The following is a 22,332-nucleotide window of genomic DNA, read 5'->3' as shown; positions in this document are numbered from 1 at the left end:
AGAACCAAGGATTCCCATTGGTCCAAATTGATCCACCTGGTCGAAATGTGCTTAACTGGTTTTATTTTGAGCTGTGAGACAACTAGTTTCCCGATTATACTTACTTGAGATATAGTTTTTAACAGTATGATGCCGTTTGAGATATTGCATAGAATTTAGATTGAATAGAAGTTATTAAGTATATGAGATGTAATAACCCATCCTCAGAACCTTGTTCCTTATAGTACTTTAAAGAAAACTTCTCATTCTAATTAAACGGCCTTTATAAATCAGGAGTCGTTCGTAAAGAATTGAGACAAAAGTCAAAATTTAATGTAAAGAGCCAGGCATGTGAGGAGGAGGCATCCCCCTCATTTTCGGAATAATCTTTGATCGTTTTAAGTTTTAATGCTTTTCCTTACTTTCCGTTGAAAAACCTTGTTTTTAAAAAAACAGATTTTTTGTTTGTTTTTCAAACGGGAAGTCTTCCTCCCCTCCATGGAAAATTATATAAAAACAACAAATTCCTCCACATAAAGTTTCTATTGGGTAAAATTCCACCCTCGCTGAAAATTCTCGCCGGAAAATACTGTGTAATTTTTTTCCTGAATCCCTCCCTCTCCAAGTGAAAAGTTTCTTCTGCAAGAATACTCCCCCCCCCCTATGGAAAAATCTTCAGACATTTCCCACCCTGCTTAAAATTTCCTCTGAAAATCTTAACACTGAGTCACCAAAGAGAAAGTAAGAAAAAATGATCTTTCACAGGAATTTTGACGAATTCCCCTATGTAAAATTCAACCCATAAAATTTCCCTCCCAATTGAATGTCCCATACTTCTGAATAGCAAACATTATATGTACACAATGGACAAATGTCTTAACTTACAACCCTTTCCCCAGAGGCTGTGGGGAGAAGGCGTGTCATCCCGGAAAAAATGGTTAATGGACTTTTAGACTATGCTAAAAAAAATAAGGTTAACCCAAACATCGAAGATCCTTAGTGGCACTGTCCGTCAGTTAAGACAAGCCACAAGCCACCAATTACAGCAAGATTTTAGCTCTTAAAGAACTTTTATTCGCCTCTTTCACCGGCACCGAGTCGCTTAAGTGTTAAATGTATTTAATTTTATAAAAAAGTAGGCAAAGCTATGATTATCTTAGCTTTAACAGGGAACAATTCATGTTAGTTTCTGTAGCTTAAAGCTTACCACTTTCATTTCAAAACGGTTTCAACATGGAGTAGTAACAACATAAGTATGATTCATTGCATAAATGAGACCTTCAAGCAAAATTGGAGGGATAGACCAGAGGCTACTAAAAACGTGTATTCAGCTTAAAAAACGTCAGCGTATTATAGCTTAGATAATTTCAAATGTTGAATTAATTCTTCTTTCGGGAACATTTTCTTTGTAATTTGTTCTTTAGCTTGTCGAATGAAAGATCTTAAGCCGAACCGGCCAGCCATCAAAAAAAACCAACAAAGAGAAAAATATCTAAAAAAAAAAAAAAAAACAAGACTGTGGCCAGTGGAGAGAAAAGGAAAACAACAGAAAAAAAACAACGCGGATATTTCGACTGTATAAAAACAAGGCGTATTAAGCACTAAAGATACAAAAAAAAAAAAAAAAAAGATAAAACTAAAAACCAATAAAACCACCACCAAAAACAAAACAAAAATGTACAATCGGCGCAAACTGATCCACGTAGGGAAAAGATTCTAATATAGAGTTACTTCAGTGAGGACACCAGAGTAACTGAGGAAAAATAAAAAAATTGTAAATTACATTAATTATTCAGTTGCGAAATAATCCTTTTGTTAGCTATTACTGAAGCAAATCGTTTTGGTCTAACAGGTAAAATAGTCCCCTGGTGATTATTTAAAATCTTTACTCCCTTATTGACAATTGATTCACTCTTTAGAAGGTTATCATAAATTGGGTCAATATTTAAATTACCCGTGTCCCTATTTATGGAAAGGTTAGCAAACATATGTTTTTTAATTTCTATGGCTTCCCTGGCCCATTGGGTGTACCCCTTATCATTAGAAATAGCCAAGGCTTCATCAAATTTTACAAAATGGTCTGGTTGAAGCCAAATATGCTCTGCTAAAGCTGAAACGAAAGTTTCTGGAGGCTTGCTTAATTGTAGGGTTTTTTCTATTGAATTACGGTGTTCAATAAACCTTTCAACAAATTGTTGGTGAGTCCTACCAATATAGAACTTCCCACAAGAACACGGAATTTTATACACCCCACTTACTAAATTTCCCCGAGTTAAATCCTTACCAGAACTAAAAAAACTACTCATTGGCCTCAGCGATTGGAAACATGTATCAATACCAAATTTACGTAAAACCCGTGAAAGTTTCTCCCCCAAACCAGGTACATATGGTAGTGAAATGAAGCTTTTTGATACAACTAAATCTAAAGACTGAGAAACCTCAATAACCCTACTACTATGTTTGGCCCGTCTATTTTCAATTATTTTATCAATGAACTTAATTGGATAACTATTACAAAATAAAATATCCCTCAAGTATAACAATTCTGAATCCAGAAATTCCTGGGAACAGATTTTAAAGGCTCTATCCACTAGTGAAATTACAACCCCCTTTTCACCGACATAGGGTGGCAAGAATGAAAATTTAAATACCTATCATTGTGCGTAGGTTTTCTGTAAATCGAGAAAAGTAAATGGAAATCCCTTTTAATTAATAAAGTATCCAGAAAAGGTAATTTATTATTATCCTCAAATTCAACTGTAAATTTAATATTATTATCAAAACTATTTAAATGCTTACAAAAAAGGTCTAAGGAGTCCAACCCATGTTTCCAAACGCAGACCACATCATCCATGAACCTACCCCAGAAGCAAGGGGAGATTCTAAAACTGTTTATAGCGGAGGTTTCAATGGCATCTATGAATAGATTTGCCAATAAAGGAGAAGAGAAGCCCCCATAGGTAACCCAAAAATTTGTCTATAAAACTCCCCTCGAAAACCAAAATAAAAAGAAAATTCATTTACCAGCATAATTAGTTTCATAATGACATCAATATCCAAACTGGCTAACGTCACATCCTGTATTAAATCAAAGTGTTTTTCTAATTTACTTTTTAAAATATCCTCGCACCTTTTTAAATCACAATTTGAATACATGGACACAAACCAGTATTCAAATTGTGATTTAAAAAGGTGCGAGGATATTTTAAAAAGTAAATTAGAAAAACACTTTGATTTAATACAGGATGTGACGTTAGCCAGTTTGGATATTGATGTCATTATGAAACTAATTATGCTGGTAAATAATTTTCTTTATTTTGGTTTTCGAGGAGTTTTATAGACAAATTTTTGGGTTACCTATGGGGCTTCTCTTTCTCCTTTATTGGCAAATCTATTCATAGATGCCATTGAAACCTCCGCTATAAACAGTTTTAGAATCTCCCTGCTTCTGGGGTAGGTTCATGGATGATGTGGTCTGCGTTTGGAAACATGGGTTGGACTCCTTAGACCTTTTTTGTAAGCATTTAAATAGTTTTGATAATAATATTAAATTTACAGTTGAATTTGAGGATAATAATAAATTACCTTTTCTGGATATTTTATTAATTAAAAGGGATTTCCATTTACTTTTCTCGATTTACAGAAAACCTACGCACAATGATAGGTATTTAAATTTTCATTCTTGCCACCCTATGTCGGTGAAAAGGGGGTTGTAATTTCACTAGTGGATAGAGCCTTTAAAATCTGTTCCCAGGAATTTCTGGATTCAGAATTGTTATACTTGAGGGATATTTTATTTTGTAATAGTTATCCAATTAAGTTCATTGATAAAATAATTGAAAATAGACGGACCAAACATAGTAGTAGGGTTATTGAGGTTTCTCAGTCTTTAGATTTAGTTGTATCAAAAAGCTTCATTTCATTACCATATGTACCTGGTTTGGGGGAGAAACTTTCACGGGTTTTACGTAAGTTTGGTATTGATACATGTTTCCAATCGCTGAGGCCAATGGGTAGTTTTTTTATTTATTGTATGGATTTAACTATTGGAAATTTATTAAGTTTTTTGTATAAAATTAAGAGTTCTTGTGGTAAGTTATATATTTGTAGGACTCAACAACAATTTGTTGAAAGGTTTATTGAACACCGTAATTCAATAGAAAAAACCCTACAATTAAGCAAGCCTCCAGAAACTTTCGTTTCAGCTTTAGCAGAGCATATTTGGCTTCAACCAGACCATTTTGTAAAATTTGATGAAGCCTTGGCTATTTCTAATGATAAGGGGTACACCCAATGGGCCAGGGAAGCCATAGAAATTAAAAAACATATGTTTGCTAACCTTTCCATAAATAGGGACACGGGTAATTTAAATATTGACCCAATTTATGATAACCTTCTAAAGAGTGAATCAATTGTCAATAAGGGAGTAAAGATTTTAAATAATCACCAGGGGACTATTTTACCTGTTAGACCAAAACGATTTGCTTCAGTAATAGCTAACAAAAGGATTATTTCGCAACTGAATAATTAATGTGATTTACAGTTTTTTTTATTTTTCCTCATATAATAGGATTTCCTCAATTAATTAACTATATATTCGCCTTTTTTCACTACGGGTTTCTTTGTGTACAGATTTTGCATTTTTGTTTTTTTTTTTGGTGGTGGTTTTATTGGGGTTTTTTGGCTTTTGGTTTTTTTTTTGTGTCTTTCGTTATTTATAAGACGGGTTTTTATAAATGCGAAATCTACGCGGTTCTTTGTCTATTTTGTTTTCCTTTTAGATCAACTGGCCACAGTATCGTTGTTTTTTTGTTTTTTAATTGTTTCTTTTTTTTTGTTTTTTTTTTGAGATTTTTCTCTTTGTTGGTTTCTTTAGCTTGTTTTGTCATACTCCCAGGCGTGCCACCTCAGGTAATTACCCCCTCTCCCCTACATCTAACCCAGAAGATCATCCATTTTGTAATATTTAGTCCAGGACTGGCACTCCTTTAATAGTACAGGCAGCTTTAATATTTCTCCTTTATTAGTTCAGTGTCAGCACTCCTGAAGACAGCTAAAAAAAACAGAAAACCATGGTAACCCCTATTATTATTTTTAACTTTTACCAAAAAATTAGATAAAATCAAAGAAGAAACTAACTAATAAGAAATAAAAGATTAAAAGAAAAAAAATGCGATGAAAGTATTCCCCTTCTGTTCATAATCCTGAAATTTCATGGATGCAATCTAATTAAAAAAAAGAATAATGATGTACTTAAATTACATCCACACTGAGGAAACGTAATATTGTTAATTCCGGAAGAAGTTTAGATAAACCAAAGTCAGTAATGTTATCGCAACCCCTTAAATTCAGTTCTTCTATAAATTGTTGCAAAGGCTGTGCTGCAAGGTCCATAAGACCACAATCGGTAATCTGAAATAAAAACAAACACAAACTTCGAACAACATTAGATACGCCTTTACATTTAAATTATCAAAAACTAAACTGTAGACAATAAACAACAACTAAATGAATATATGAGAAAAAACTTCTTATCCTTTACATAGTAAGATAAAAGTAGATTCCTATTTAAAAAATTTCAAATATATTTCCATCTATGGTTTTGTTTTTTTCACAAGGTTGGAATTCCATCCCAAAGGACGTAAGACCAATAGAAAAGGATAACCTTTCCCTTCCGTGAAGTTAAATGTTTAATATGTAAGCTTGAAAGAATAGAAAATGTTAAACAGATATCGGGCCAATGATGATATTAAGTATTGCTTTCTTTGATAAATGTAGCTGATCAAAGAAGTACAACCAAGGTATTTATTAAAAAACTCCACGTCAAAATTGTGTCGAAAGGCACACGTCAAAAAGTCGAAAGGCCACGTCAAAAGGCAAAAATCACTTCCAATATCTAGGTTTATCTTGGATATACCGTGTCTAATTATATTTTATAAGCCAAACAAAATAGAAAATATAGTTATTTTGGTGATTCCTATGTGTAACACGGCAAAGGAATTGACTGTCACCATTAGTTTTACACCTTAGGATAACACAGCCTAGACCCAGTAGTATAGGGATTTCTCTTGACTAACACCAAGGTCATTTTTCTGGATTAAGTAGTGGAGGGTTCATCATTTTCTGTTTTTGATCCTCCCATTCATTACACAGCTTATGCTCTGTGATGAACGAGGGAATCTGTGTCTTGATTGAGAACTTTCATCATTGAGTTTTGACAACTTTCATCATTGCAGTATCTACCAGAGGAACCGTCCCCTCTAAGGAAATATTTATTAGAGGAAACACAGGACGTGGCACCTCAGGTCAAATAGTGTGACCCTTATAGCCCTCCACCCTCCACAGATTGCACACTTGTAAAGCCTGCTCTAGTTGTAATGTCAGCGCGGGAAGAACTTTCGGAATCCTTGGGACAATTCAATCAAGTTACAATTCTCTAGCGACACCGCCTATAGTGCCATATGATGGTGGTGGTAGAGCTAATAATGGTATCAAAGGGTCCAAAAAGAGATAAACGGTGATATTCTGTCTGTTTACATACACAGTTTTAACTAAGACTTAAAATTTATACTACCAGCGATGGCACAATTGCTGAGAAGTGAAGTTGTAGATAGAACATGGCTACACCTCACCTGGCGATGGACCTAAAACTTAAAATCGCGAAATAAAACAGGTCTTATAACCGAGGTTGATCAACACCTATTAGTACAAAGATTACAAAGATACAAAGATAATTAGAAAAAAAGATACAAAGATACAGAGATAATTAGAAAGTAAAAAGTAGAAAGATAATTAGAAAGATGAGTAAGGTTAAAGCCTCGTTCAAGTGCACATTTATCTCAATTGCTAGAGTAGGATGACAGTCCTTTTCTTTTTCTCTCTCTCTCTCTCCTTTTTTTTTTAGCCAAGTAATTACCTCTAAATCATTATATATACTATCTTTTAAAGGAGCAATAACATTTCATCCTCCACCCTAGAAGTGAACGTGTCATTTTTGTATCTATGACGCATGCAATATTACAAAAAGAACATAGCTAAGCATACAATACCAAGTGTACTTAGTCTATTTACCTAGGGCATTTTAGGTATTTTCATAATATCAAAAGGACAAATGAACAACCTGGACCATCCAACGTGACAAGACCAATCCAAAAAGTCAAGTTAAATGGCAATAGACTAATATCTAAAAAAATGATAGTCGCAAACGAATAAAGAAAACGTACAGCCATAATACTTCCAGCTATAATTACAGTAAATAAAAAAAAAAAGTGAAGAGAAAAGGAAAAGCTAGTTTTAATATAAGCGGCAGCAGTAACTAAAAATAATCAAAATCAAATATGAAGAAAAAACAAATATACGGAAAAAATATACGAAACAGCAAAAATTAAAAGTAATCTCAAGAAAGCGAGCATCAGAAAGTTTCAAAAATAAAGTGAAGAACAAAGAGTTATGCTGTTAGAAGACAAACCAGAACGCAAAAATCAGAACGAGTGAAAAATAAACGTGAAGAAGAAAGAAATACTACGTTAAAACCACAACAACATCGCAATCTTCGACGCCAACAAAATGTGGCGTAAGACTCAGTACAAACCGACAAAAAGACCATAAACCACGCAAATTTTGGACACAAGTCATTCGGACCTTTCTGTGTTCCTTGTGTCCCCTGGAGAGCACTCCATTTTCCGGAGGAAAAAGTAGCAAACACAGATAATTTATTGGACCTTGCTTCTTACAACGAAAATCAATATATACGAGTGTACTATATACCGAGGGGCCGGGTCCAGCTTCGAAATCAGCAATATTGTTTTTTTTTCTTAACTGGCATATTAACATTTCTGGCGACCAAGACGATCTAAAAAGGCCAGAACTTTAAAAAAGAATTTGGTTTTTCCTACAGTGGTTGTATCGAACCTATGGTGACGCCATGACATCAAGAAGTGGCTCACATTGTCTGCGGTTACAAGATAAATGACAATGAGAATAAATTTACAAGCCTGTCGCGTAGCTGTTCCGAGACCTGGCCTCAAAATCGGCAACATAGTTTTTTTTCTTCTTAAAGGTGTCAAGTTGACATTACTTGTCGCATACTTGTGATTAACAGTTTTTTGCTCTTTACGTAATTTAATTTCTTTTTATACTGAATCTTTTCAACAAATAAATTAAAAAAAAAGTTTTTTTATCTGAAAGTAAGAAACGACGTTAAAACTTAAAACGAATATAAATTATTCCGTATATGAAAGGTGTCCCCTCCTCAATGCCCCGCTCTTTACGCTAAAGTTTTTTATTGTTTTAAAAAAAACAGAGTTGTGAGAAAGTCAAACTTTTACGTAAAGAGCGAGGCGTTGAGGAGGGGACAGCCCCTTTTGCATACGGAATAATTTCTGTTCGTTTCAAGTTTTAACGTCGTTCCTTACTTTTAGTTAAAAAAACTTGTTTTTTTATTTAATTTTTGAACGTTTTATAATTAATGCGGGTTTTGATTTTGGCTCACCGTACATGAATAATTAAAACAAAATTTGCATATTAATTTTACTTTTATTTGGTTTAATGACTTTCTCGAAACTTGTTTAATTTTATTTACGAAGGTTTTATTAGTAATAAATATACGTAACTAACGAATTAACTTACGTAAGAACTTCTATATTCATATATTTTTAATACGTATATTAGGAGGTTCTTCCCCTAGTCAATACTTTGCTCTTAACGCTAAAGTTCCAATTTTGTTCTAATTCTTTAAAAATGACCTAATAATCACAAAGGTCTTTAATTAGAATAAATAGCTCTTATGAAAGTACTAAAAAATATTTGGCTTAAAGAGCGAGGTATTGACAAGGGGGTGAACCAAATTATATACGTAATATTTTCTGTTCGTTTTGAGTTTTGATGTTGCTCCTTACTTTCAGTTGAAAAACTTGTTAATTTCTGATCTTTTTTTAAAATAATGCTGCAAAATCTGGCGCCCCATTCTTAACAATGTCCCTTCCCCCATGAAAAGATCTTCCAAAATAACCCCCGATCCCCCCCACTACCAGAAAAAATCCCCCCTGAAAACGTCTGTATACTTCCCAATAACCAATACTATATGTTAACATTGGGTAAAGTTCATAACTTTCAGCCCTCCCCCTGGAGACTTCAGGGGATTAAGTCATCCCAAGAGACATAGTTATAATATTTTTGACCATGCTAAACAAAATGGCTATCTCAAAATTTTGATCAGGTGACTTTGGGAAAACAATGAGCGTGGGAGGGGGCCTAGTTGCCCTCCATTTTTTTGGTCAATTAAAAAGGGCAATAGAACTTTTAATTTCCATTCCAATGAGCCCTCCCACGATATTCTAGGACCACTGGATCGATACGATCACCCCTGAAAAAAAAAGCACGCATCGGTAATCTTTCTTCTGGCAAAAAAAAATACAAAATTCGACATTTTTGAAGATAGGAGCTTGAAACCTCTACAATGGGGTTCTCTGATACGCTGAATATGATGGTGTGATGTTCTATAACTTTAAGGTTCTATAACTTTTAGGAGGTCTTTCCCCCTTTTTTCAAAAATCAGCCAAATTTTCACAGGCACGTAACTTTTGATGGGCAGGACTAAAGTTGATGAAACTTGTTTGAAATAAGCATTAAAATCTGATTCTTTTGATGTATCTATTGGTATCAACATCCTGTTTTCTAGAGTTTCGTTTACCATTGGGCCGGGTCGCTCCTTACCTACAGTTCGTTACCACGAACTGTTTGATATTTGATTATTAAACCTAGTTCAATTTTTAACAACTTCAACTAAGATCTACTAGGCTTCAAAGTTTTGGTTTTCTTTTTTAAGGTTTTTGAGTTTTTGTAATCCCTTGTTATAAGTTATTATATATATATATATATATATATATATATATATATATATATATATATATATATATATATATATATATATATATATATATATATATATATATATATATATATATATATATATATATATATATATATATATATATATATATATATATATATATATATATATATATATATATATATAATAACATATATATAATATATATATATATATATATATATATATATATATATAATATATATATATATATATATAATATATATATATATATATATATATATATATATATATATATATATATATATATATATATATATATATATATATATATTTATCTATAAAAAATTATATATATATGATAAAAAAATATATAAATATATATATATATATATATATATATATATATATATATATATATATATATATATATAAAAAAATATATATATATATATATATATATATATATATATATATATATATACGCATTATATATAATGCATAAAGAACAAAAAACTGGTACTTGTAAAAATATTTTTACATTATGTAGTAAAGAATAGATACAATTCAAAAACAATAGAAAAGAAAACCAAAAGTCTAAAGCGTTAATGATATCATTGTTAGAAAAACATCGTTACTGAGTATCCTTTCTTGTAAGTATATATAATGTCTTTTTAAGACAGGAAAAAAAGCTGAACAAAATTTTAAGTTCAGTTGAGAATCGCTAAAGTTATTATGTAAACTGCAAAAAATATTTACGGTGCCTGAGCAATAATTTTAATGTTTTAATTGGAATTGCAAAAATGCAAGAAAGTTTTTAAATTTGTTCGTTTTTTTGTTAGATAAATCCACTCGCTACGTGATTAATTTTATATATATATATATATATATATATATATATATATATATATATATATATATATATATATATATATATATATATATATATATATATATATATATATATATATATATATATATATATATATATATATGTGAAAAGAAAGAGAAATACAAACTCCAAAACAGCCTTGTAAACTAAGCTTCTTTAAAGAACAGGATTTGAATGCAAACTTCAAAGACAAATCGGTCACTTCATTGAGACTGAGGTCCAACTCTGTCAACCCTGTAAAGAGAAAAAAAAATAAAACCACACCAACAAAGACATTCTTATACAGCATTAAGTCATACAATGTTCAAGATTCTGTCAATTATTTTTATAGCTCGAGAAAGTACGTAAATGAATTATTCAGAGCAAGTTGAAATTCCAAACAAGACAGGTTCTTACGATGATTCTTCATAGCAGATACAAAAACAGGGGGTTGTGGAAATTCATAAAAATATCCAACCCTCAAAATTGTGGAATATTTATCATTTTGACCATAGTGTCCTATATTCTTTGACAAATATTTTCTTGTAGAGTTAGCCTTTCCCACCAGATAAGGGTTATTTTGCAATATACAATAGTTGCTGAACAGAACAGAGCATGGTCTTTGCTGTAATCAGACCGAGTAAGTTTGGGACAGCCAGAGAAACGGTACCATAATGACCTCAACTCACCGGCCTACCGATTGTTCGAACGGTACTCGAAGATTTACCCGTCCTCCGAAGAGGGGTATATTTAAAACTATTCTACTAAAATACAGCTGAACAGAAATTCTAATTGGACACCCAAATTATGTAAAAAATCCTAATTGGACAGGGAAATTTTATTTCTTCAATAAAAAAGGGATGAAAAACCACTAAAGTATTCTAACATTAATGATCAGGAATATAATATTAAAACACATCGTAAAATTCATTAGAAAACATTGGAAAAAAACTACAAATATTCCAAGAATCACCAAAAAATAAAATTAAGACAGTTAAAATCCACTGAAGGTAAATTAAATATTTAAAAGATATTGCTTCCAGTAAATGGTAAATGGCATTAGCCTTTAGGGGAGTTAGGTTTATGTTTTGAGAGGGTTGAGTTGAGTCTTTAAGGGGTAGAGTTTATAATCCAATTTTATATTTATTTGAATTGCCACTTAATTTTACCGTATTTTCTATCCTTCTTTATGAATGGATTAAAAAAACTTTCAGAAAAAGTCTTTTAAAGAAAAGTAAAGAATAGGCCTATACAAAAACTAAGATCAGAAAAAATTGAAACATACAATAACAAAACTTCCAAACGACTAGAAATCACTATTAAAAAATAAATTAAACCCAAAATAGCTAGATATGAAATAAACAATCGTATCAAAAAAACATACATTAGGTACCAATATAAAAGACTAAATAAACTTGAAACAAGTATACCCGGAACTGAATATGCAAATCAAGCTTAAGACAAACAAAAATAGTTTGATATTGAAGCATAAATGAAACTCAAAACAAACAATCATAGCAAAAATAAAAATACAACAGGTACTAATATAAATGAATAAATAAATCTTAAAACGAGTTAAACTTAAATTGAATATGCAAATCAAGCTTGAAACGAACAAAAATCACTACAAAAGAGTTTGAGTTTTGCCTCCTTCTTTCAATGTAAAAGTCTAAAAACTACTGAGTAATTGCTACTTTACATTAAAGTTCTACCGGATACCAAGGGATCTGCTGGGGCAAAAACAGGGCATCAAAGGAAGCTTGCGATTAGGCAATGTATGAGACACTGGTTCGTCATCAAAGTTAGGAAGATAATTTGTAAATAAAGAGGAACAAAAACTTTAAAATTCAATAAATTTCTACGACTGGCCTTCTATAGGGCCAGAAAAAATTATCGAATTTTTTACTTTCAGTTAAAAAAACTTGTTTTTTTTTAAATTTAATTTCTGATCGTTTTTCAAATAATGCCGGTGAATCTGGCTCACACTCTATCAAATATAGCCCCCCCCCTTCAAAAAAAACTCACCCGTGGAAATTTATTCCAACGTAAAGTGTATCCCCCCCTCTCGTCAAATACCCTCCAGTCAGATCCATCATCGCTGAAAATTCTCCCCTCCCCGTGAAATAGCTTGCGGACGATTTAATGTCATCTCAAAAAACTTTTCATATCAATATCTTATTTGTCTAATCATTAAGGCTAAATAAATTCATATTTTTACAAAAAAAAAAACTGTTCGTCAATAACAATAGAAAATGCTTAAACATATCTTTTAATTATTTTTTTTGGCCATCCTAGAAAAATACAATTGTCAGCAGGGCCGTACCCAAATTTTTTTAGAGGGGGGGGGGGGTGTTTACAAATGGATTTTTTTTCGAAGGAGGGTTTTGCAAAAACAAAACTCCAAAAAACACATACAAAAAATTGTTTATATTAATTTTTGATACGTTTTTACGACCCGAACAAACATTATAGGGGGGGGGGGGACGTTTTTTTTTATTTTATTTCATTCTAAATGACCAATATATTAAAGTTACTTGATTTTTCAGATAAATACTTGATATTAAAATATGAAAGGCTCTGTCTTCTTAATTTGACGTAAAACTCGTACGCAGGGCAGATGCAAGTTAGATGCAGTAAATATAATTTTACTTACTTTTCAAATTACTAGGCGGAGGTCTGGCAACGTCGATTCCAACCTTTTGGAGTCCAGTGAATGCATCATCGGTTATATTACAGTCTTTCAGTTTAAGAGTAGTCAAATTGACTAAATTAGCAGCTATTTCTCTAAACAAGTTGTCTTCCAAAGGGCATGACTTTAAACTCAGAAATGTCAAATTTAGAAGCCGCGAGGTGATAAATTGGAGACACTCCTTGCCACAGCTATCTGTCAAACACCCAATCTAAAAGTGTATTTCTAAATGAGTCAATTGTATATCCAATGGTTCGTCAAACACTATCTGCATAGGACGATTACTTTGATAACTACCTTTCAAACCTATTTTAAGAGTTTTAAGTTGCTTTAGATACATTACAGACTCTAGCCCAAGAGAAAGATCGGTTACTAAATCATTGAAAGAGAATGTTATCAACTTTTCTAGGTGGCAACAGAGGAAATTGAGATCTTCACCAAAGATAAGATCGGAATGGATATTTAGGAGGGTTACCTCAGTTCGGTGAGAAGCAATGGCTTCAAAAAGCCTTTCTGCATCTCCTCCAAAATATTCTAGCTTCAACTATTTGAGCCTCAAATCTGGTGTTTTTAATAAACAAACTATAGACAAACTGTCTATATCCGCCACTAAGATTAAGTGAAATAATGTTGGAACAGTTTTGTTCAATTATGTGTCGCGCTAATAACATACTACCTTCGTAACAAGGTGACAGGCAAAGGTGAACTAGATTGGGCATGAGATTCGTCAATTTCATAAGTGTAGTTTCAGCATTTCGTTTAATTATTACTGATGACTGATTACCATCGAACCTTCGTACTGATGACATATCTTTCATTTCTAAATGACTGACACTTGCTAAATTTCTTAAATCACAAAATGAATCCGCTCCAGGCGGATGAAAATAACAACAGTCATCCAAACTGAGGGTTACTAAAGAAGTACAGCAGCAAAGGAAACTCTCATTTTGTCTTTCGTTTATATTACAAATTCGGAAACTTAAATGATTTACATGAGGAGAAAATAGCTTCCAACGCTCCAATATTTGTTCCCATTCGGTCTCTGAAGTCCTTCTACAAAAGGTCTAGAAACAGAAAACACACATTTGACATAATTAAAACATTTAAATTATATATAATTTCGATAAGTCAAATCTGAAGTTGTTTAGTATTCCTTCTATTTTATCACGTACCGTCACGATTTTCAGAGATGTGTCCATGAATTAATAGTAGTACAAAGGTTTAAACTAAATTATGAATTGAAAAGAATATAGCAAAACAGTAACTGTCCCCATATAAATAAAAAAAAGTTTATATATATCCTTATTATCTTGTACGTAAGCAATATAAATAGAGTACACCAAAGATGAAAAACCAAAAAACAGCGCAAGCACAATTCAAAACATCCACAGCAAAATCATAGTCAGCCATAGTAATGCTCAGGGTTGCCATCTGGACACATTATGTCAAAAGGACACCATGTGCCAGGACACAATGACATAAAAGGGCAAAAAAGTGACACGTTTTAGAAGTTGGGGACATAAAAGGGCGGAAAAGGACACATTTTTTAGATTATTAAAATGAAGTAGTACATTTATGAAGTGGATATATATTTTGATAAAAAAAAAAATCACTTATCACCAAAATAGTGCCTTTTCTGTTTGTTTTTTTCGAGGATCCAGGTTTTGCCAGAAATGTCGTAAGCAAAGGGTTTTATCCAAAGTAAGGGATTTACAAATTTATATGAGTTTCGTGCTTCACCACTAAGTCCTTTTGCATGAATGTATTTTTGTTTGCATTATATTTGATGTCAATTAGCCGCTTTGAAAGAATTTCACGAAGCACCTTTTGGTCAATAATACAACTGAAAAAAAACTTCTAATTTTCGAGATTTTAAGATGGACATATTTTAGCTAAAAATTATGTATTTTTGGATGTTTAGGGGTTACCTTCACGGACCAAAAAGTTGGCAACCCTGGTAAAGTTTACTAAAGATGCACAGTAACACTGGAAACTCAAATCCTTTTTCGTTTATTTTACACTTCTGGAACCTGAGATGTTTCTGAAATCCTACATACAAAAGAAGTTTTAGCTAAGTAACATTTTTAGACTATAGTCAGAAAAATCTGAACAATCTTAGTAAGAATCACATAGAACCACATGCCACAGCAATTTTCAAAAACACATTTCTAGCTATAATAATAACCTTAATAAAAGCTAAATTTTAAAGATATAATAATCAAAAAGAATTAATCTACATAATAAGCTGCATCCGTAGCTTCACAGAATACTTGTTCAAAGACAACTCTTTTTTTTCTTTTCTTTTTTATGTTACTGTATTTATACACATCAATGAATATCTACTTTATATCATGACACTCTACCATAGTTCTGCTCTAGGATGTATGGATGAACCTAACCAACATTATTTTAATTCAAAAATAAACGGAGCCCATTTTTCTTTTAATTAAAAATTTTAATCAATTGCTTATCAAAATCTTAAAGTTCCAAACACATCAAAGTAAAATAACCCCCCCCCATCCCGGCCCCTTTTACGTCTATTCATACCTAGAAATTACATCTCTACAAGATTTTAGGGTGGTGATATAATATCGTTAGCACCACCACCTCGAACCGTCAAGATAAACATAGAAAGCTAATTAGTTGAATTTGATAATGATATTCCTTAATAAAAATTCAAATCTGTACGATTACTTGATTTCCAAAGATAACTAAGCCTTCAAAGTTGAGCTATCTCCTTAAGCTATTTGGTATCGCAATTTTTGTTTTTTTTATTTATTATTTTTCCACTCACGTTTTATTTTTTATATTTGGTGCCTACTACCACCAAAATCTAAAGAATTGGATATAGAGATTCTTCATAAAAAATTGAATTAGTAATTTTTCCTAATTGTTTAAGACATACATGGCTGTGCAAGTTTGCACTTAAGTTCTTAACCAAATTCAAACAATAAGATTCATTTTTCACTTTCCTTGGTTCTTCAAAGGATATTTATGGCTCTATCACATATCAGGTTTTATAATTAAATACAGTCAAACCTACACCTGAGTAGAGATGGGGGTACCAGCGCGGACAGGAGTCCTTATATGGGCATAGAATACTGTCAGGAGTCCATATATGGGCATAGAGTCATTAGTGAGAATGATTGCGTAATCGGTCAATGACCTCTTTCTCCAGGTGTGTTTTTGGCACGCTCTTAGCGAATGTCAATGTTGTTATTGTTTCCGAGCCAAATGTCAAGGTCAATGTTGTTTTGAACAGAGTCATTAGGGAGAACACGTGGTTAATGGGGTCAATGTTATTGTTGTTATTCGAGGCAAAATGTCAAGGTCAATGTTGTTGTTGTTTTGAACAGAGTCATTAGAGAGAACACGTGGTTAATGGGGTCAATGTTGTTGTCGTTCGAAGCAAAGTTAATGACACTTCCTTCCTGTTCGAGGCAGATGTTATGATCCGGAAATAGTATTTGTTATTGTTATTCGAGCCAGATGTTACGAGTTCCCGGAAACAGTTAGATCACGTGTTTCCTTCTCAGCCAATCAGCGAGTCGGTTACATCCCCCTTCTCAACCAATCAGAGGGCTTGTTACATATGGTTTTCCCCATTACATAACAATTCGCCCTTGAGATTTCGTATATAACGGACATGCAATGTGACTAAATTATCAGAAAGTATTTTGACACAGTGCAAACAACCTGACAATGGATAAAACAATTAACATAATTGATGAGCTTGAGGTCTTGGCAGCCGCAATTAGCAATGTAAGTGCATTTTTATTTTCAAACAAATTTTCCTTGGGCCTCCTCCAATATATTCAGCTAAAACGTAAATATCTTCCTGTACCCCCCCTCCCTCCACCATTGTTTTACAATCCTATTCTCGCAAAAAGAAATACCATTTCAATAAATTCCTTCCCTCTATATTTCCAGCTAAATCCCCCCTCCCCCCACCATTGTTTTACAATCCCAAATTCTTGCAAAGGACATACCATTTCTATTACTTCCTTCCTTCTTTATTTCCATCTAAATCCCCCATCCCTCCACCCGTGTTTTACACTCCCAAATTCTCGCACAAAGAAATAGCATTTCGATACATTCCTTCCCTCTATTTTTCCAGCTAAATCCCCCCTCCCTCCACCATTGTTTTACAATCCCAAATTCTCGCAAAAGAAATAATTATCCTTCCCTCTATATTTCCACCTAAATCCCCCCCACCATTGTTTTACAATCCCAAATTCTCGCAAAAAGAAATACCATTTCGATAAATTCGTTCCCTCTATATTTCCAGCTAAATCACCCCCCCCCACCATTGTGTTATAAAAAAATTCTAAAAAAAAGAAAAATCAATTATTTAAATTTATTACTTCAATATTTAAAGCTAACATCAAACAATTACTTCCGTCAATTTTTAATGAAAATACCGCTCTGGTTTTGACATAGCGCGAGGCCTAAAATTAGCAGTCACCCTTTTTCCGGTTTACAAACGCGGCAGGCAAAGGGACTATTCTTCTGTCAAATTAAAACACTTTGAGGCAATTGTAATAATTTGGCGCAGACGCAATGCGCTATTTGGAGAAGAGAAACAGATTATTTTCAAATTAAGTTTAACAATATATTTAGGATATTATGTGAAAGGGGGCAATACATCGCTTCTAACAGCTTCATTGTATGTAAAAGTAAGGGGGATTCTGTATGTAGACATATACGCCCATTGACAAGAAAACTAATGTGTAAATTTATAATTTTTTCAAGCTTTCAATAAAGTTTCTTTTATATTCCCGGGCGTGAATCAAGGATTTTTGTTGTGGGTTAGCACTTTTATTGGAAATATAAAAGATAATTGCTTCGCTTTCGCTTTAATAAAAAGCATGATTAACTTTATGAGAGTGTAGACTTAATTTTCCTAAATTTAGGGGGAGTGAATATGGGTTTTGTGCTTCCTTAGTGATAAACTAAACAAAATAATGTTTAATAACTTTCTTTCTTTAAAAAGGGAGAAATTATTTTGATTTGATTTTTTCTTCTTTTCTTTTTAAGGCAAATTATGGAGAATTTGCGGACACTGCTTTGATGGGGCCTATGTCTGACGCAAATAGCGAAGAATGCGTGCCCCCTCCTGCTAAGAAGACGAGGGCCAATAATGCACCCCCTGCCATGCAATATGATCGCTGGCCAAAACCCCCCAGCTCCACACTGCCTGCCCAAGTGCAGCCTGCCAGAAAGTTAAAGAGAGAGTGGGTGAATAGCTTCAATGCCGAAGCCCCACCTACACAAGCTTTTTCAAGGGGCTCAAAAGCTACCCCGGCTGCACAAGTCACAGCTCCTGTACAAGAAATTAACGTCACCAGTCCCTTTGCCCTCCAAAATGCACTACCTGGACCTTCAAGAGCTGACCCAGCTGCATAAGAACATAGCGACGCCGCCCCGTCCACCCTCCAGCATGCACTACCTGGTCCTTCGGGCACCCAAGCCCAGACGGATTATGCAAATGTGAGTATTTTTCTTCAAACTATCTTATAGAAATTTATAAAAACAAAACTTTTATTTTCAACCCAATATAAACTTATCTCAGCGAGATATATCTAAATGTAATTTTTTGCAAAGAAACCACTCTTGCTATCGCTTCACATATAGTTTAGATACCACTGAAACTCAAAATGCTATTTTTTCTAATCTTTGCTATTTTCTCTGTTATTATCACATATATTTTAGATACCTTTGAAACTGAATGCTCTTTTTCACGTTATTTGATAGAGAGATTATCCCCTCTCTCACATATTGACGTTCTAATTTACACTGAATATTTCTATCGTGCCAATATTTTAGTGATGGGGAAAGCGAGTTAACGGTTCAATCCTGGAACTCTCGCGCGGTGGATTAAACTAATTGTGAGATAATTAAGAGTACACATACCCTTTATAACGTAATTAGATATAAACTTGTAATTTTGCATTATAAGCGAATTTTAAAAATTTTTTGGTAAATTATTTACACGGCTGGGAGCCGCAGAGCCGATGGGTCAGGGGAGTGCTGTGGGGGCACGGTTAAGAAAGTGTCGGAGGAGGCACCACGGGTCAGGGACGCGTTGGGGGAATGGCCACGGGTCTGGGAAGTGCCACGGGCTCGAGAAGCCGCGCGGGAAGTGCGTCGGACCTCGAGCCGTGCCACAGTGAGGCGTGGGGGAACTGTACAGTGCCCTGGGGCTGGTGCGTACCACAGGGGGGCACGGTTGTAACTTGCAGCGAAAAAAAAAAAAAAATTTGAACACTTTGAAAATAAACGAACAAAATTGTTGCCTTCTATGTCATATCATATATTTTATTCAGTTGTATTAACAAAATGTTATTAAGCAATAATAATCCAAATTTTAAAAACAGTAGGGCTGATTTGAACACTCTGAAAATAAGCTATTTTTCATTTATAGGTTGGTGCATTGGTCCCCTACTCACCATCGAGTGAAGAAGAGGAGGAAGGGGCAATGGACCTTCAGGACAATTCAGCCATCAGTGACTGGCACGGTATTATTAATTCCATTGATGTACCATCTAATATTGATGAGTTTTTTGATGATTTTTTTAAAGTAGATAATAGCGCAGTTGAACTGGTAGACTTGAGCCCGAATACTTTACAAATTTTAAATGATTTTACAGGGAACCCTCCAACCCCCGATACCCTAACGACTCCACTTCGAATAACTGAAGTGGAGCATTCGCCAGATATTATTGAACAGCTTGGGGGAGGGGATACAACTCTCCCAGACTTTCAGCTGTCCAATACAATATTGAATAATATAGTTGTTTTCACTGCAATGTTCGGTGACCCTTTTAATTCGCTTTTGTCTGGTAATTTTGTTTTTGACCCTGTAGAAATTGTGCATGCCTATGTAGAAAAAATTAGTGCCCTACTGAAGAACCAGATTCAATTGTGGGGAGGTAGGGATTCAATTAAGGTTTCCATTGTTTTAAAAGTTTTTTATTTGAATGAGGGAAAAAGTGATGTTTATTATCATTTTATACATTCCGAGATGCGCATAATTTATTCAAATTTGGAAAATTTTGAGGGTGCGTTCACAGATTGGGTAGATCAAATTATAACGCATCTCGAGAACTATAATGAAAATAGGAGTGGCTCAGTAGTTTTATTTATTGAAAATTTAAGTGTAAATATTTGTAAATTTAAGAAAGATTTTATTTTAAGAGGGGGGGCTAGGTCTGAGGGTATAATTTTAAATTATAATCCAGATCTAGAGGGTTGTAAAGGTGTCAAGAACATCTGTTTTGAAACAGATCAAAAGTTTTTCAGATATGCTTTCCTCATATCAGCATTCGAGCCTCTAGCTCGGCACGCTACTAAGAAGAATTTAGATCGCTGGGCTGTACAAGGGAAGGAGGGCTCCCATTTCCCAGTTGTAGATTTTTCTTGCTTAGAGGGGAAATACCCAGTAACGCTACGATCCATTGATATTTTTGAAAGGGTCAATGCCCATTTAAATATTGGCGTTACTGTGGTACAGTACGAAACAGAATTTAAAGATGGGACTCGTTCAAAAAAGAAGGGGGGGGGGGGTCTTCCCCGGACGGGGCCCGTCATTTGATTTGTTTAAAAACTGGGTTTGTTTGCTATACTCACCACCAAGTGAACCGAACACAATCGGTCATTTTAATCTGATCACTGACATTAGTAGAGGTCTGGGGGGTCGTAGGGATCTAGTGGTACGTTTCTAATGTCTAACATGCCTCTCACAAGTCCGTAGTAATATAAAACTACGGGGTCACATGAAGCACTGTAGCCGCCATGGCTATCATACAGTGGAAACGGTATCAGGGGATAGGGCAATTTTAAGATTTAAAAATTTCCAGAATACCCTTCTCCAATGCAACAAAATATCTTTGGATTGCGAAGCTAAGCTGGTGGAGGTGAGTGACCCCCAATATCCAAACCGTATCAAAGAACACCAGGCCATTGCAGTCTCCTATGCCCATGCGCAAAGAGATAATTCTAATACCATGCGGTTGTTAGAAGTAGTAGAAACATTGGATGAGCGGGAGTGCATGGACAAGGCATTGACTAAACTGATTGGCACGGCTAATGGTGCTATTTCTCGTTTGATAAATACTCATTATCCTATGGTGTTGTCTGCAGAGGCTCTTCTTGCGATTAAAAATCAAAAACTTGGTTGGGTTTGTAAGGGGGTGTTTGCAGCGGAGGGGGAGAACGGGAACAGTGGGGGGCGAGGCACAGTCAGAGACCATGACCACTTGTGGCAAGAAATATCATCTGGGGGTAGTAATTTTAGGGGAGTAGCACATCAATCGTGTAATTTAAACGTTAGCCAGCAGTTTTTTATTCCGGTTTTCATTCACAACACAAATTATGATTTAAAATTGATTTTACCGGCATTGGCACGTATCCACAGGGAGGGAGGGGGAGTAGATAGACCATGGGTAAATAATTCATTTACCTACAACATCATTCCCAAATCGGCCGAGAAGTTATTGCTTCTCGAACTGAAATGGCAGGTAGTGGATAATGAGCTTACGTGCTGGAATAAAATTAGGTTTTTAGGTTCTTTTAGTTTTTTCCCCAAATCCCTTAGTCAACTAATTCAAGTGCAGAAAAGCAACAATTTTGATAGCTTTCCCTTGCTTAAACAGCACTTTCCAGACAGTGAAATGTATGACTTATTAACCAGCAAAGGTGTATATGCAAATGATTATTACTGCTCTGGCGCTCGCTTAAGCGAGGAGAAACTACCTCCAATTGAAGCTTTTTACAATTCACTCACCAACAGTGAATGCACAGCCGAGGAGTACGAGTTTGCCAAGAAGGTGTGGTCCAAGGGGGATTGTAAAAATGGGTGGGATTATTGTAGACTGTACTTGGCCAGTGACGTTTTAACTCTGTTAGATATAGTCTGTAAGAATACAGACCAGATCTATTCAG

General features: G+C 34.0%; 1 pseudogene; it reads right to left on the bottom strand.

Annotated features, from left to right (window-relative positions):
- The window catches only part of LOC148940349 (uncharacterized), a 43,011-nt pseudogene that overhangs the window by 3,792 nt on the left and 16,887 nt on the right, over positions 1-22,332 (bottom strand).

The sequence above is a fragment of the Artemia sp. Qi Xiang Cuo genome, chromosome 20 (genome assembly GCF_049724085.1).
Source record: "Artemia sp. Qi Xiang Cuo chromosome 20, ASM4972408v1, whole genome shotgun sequence".
In the NCBI taxonomy this organism is placed as follows: Eukaryota; Metazoa; Arthropoda; class Branchiopoda; order Anostraca; family Artemiidae; genus Artemia; species Artemia sp. Qi Xiang Cuo.
This window is presented reverse-complemented; position numbering and strand designations above follow the sequence as displayed.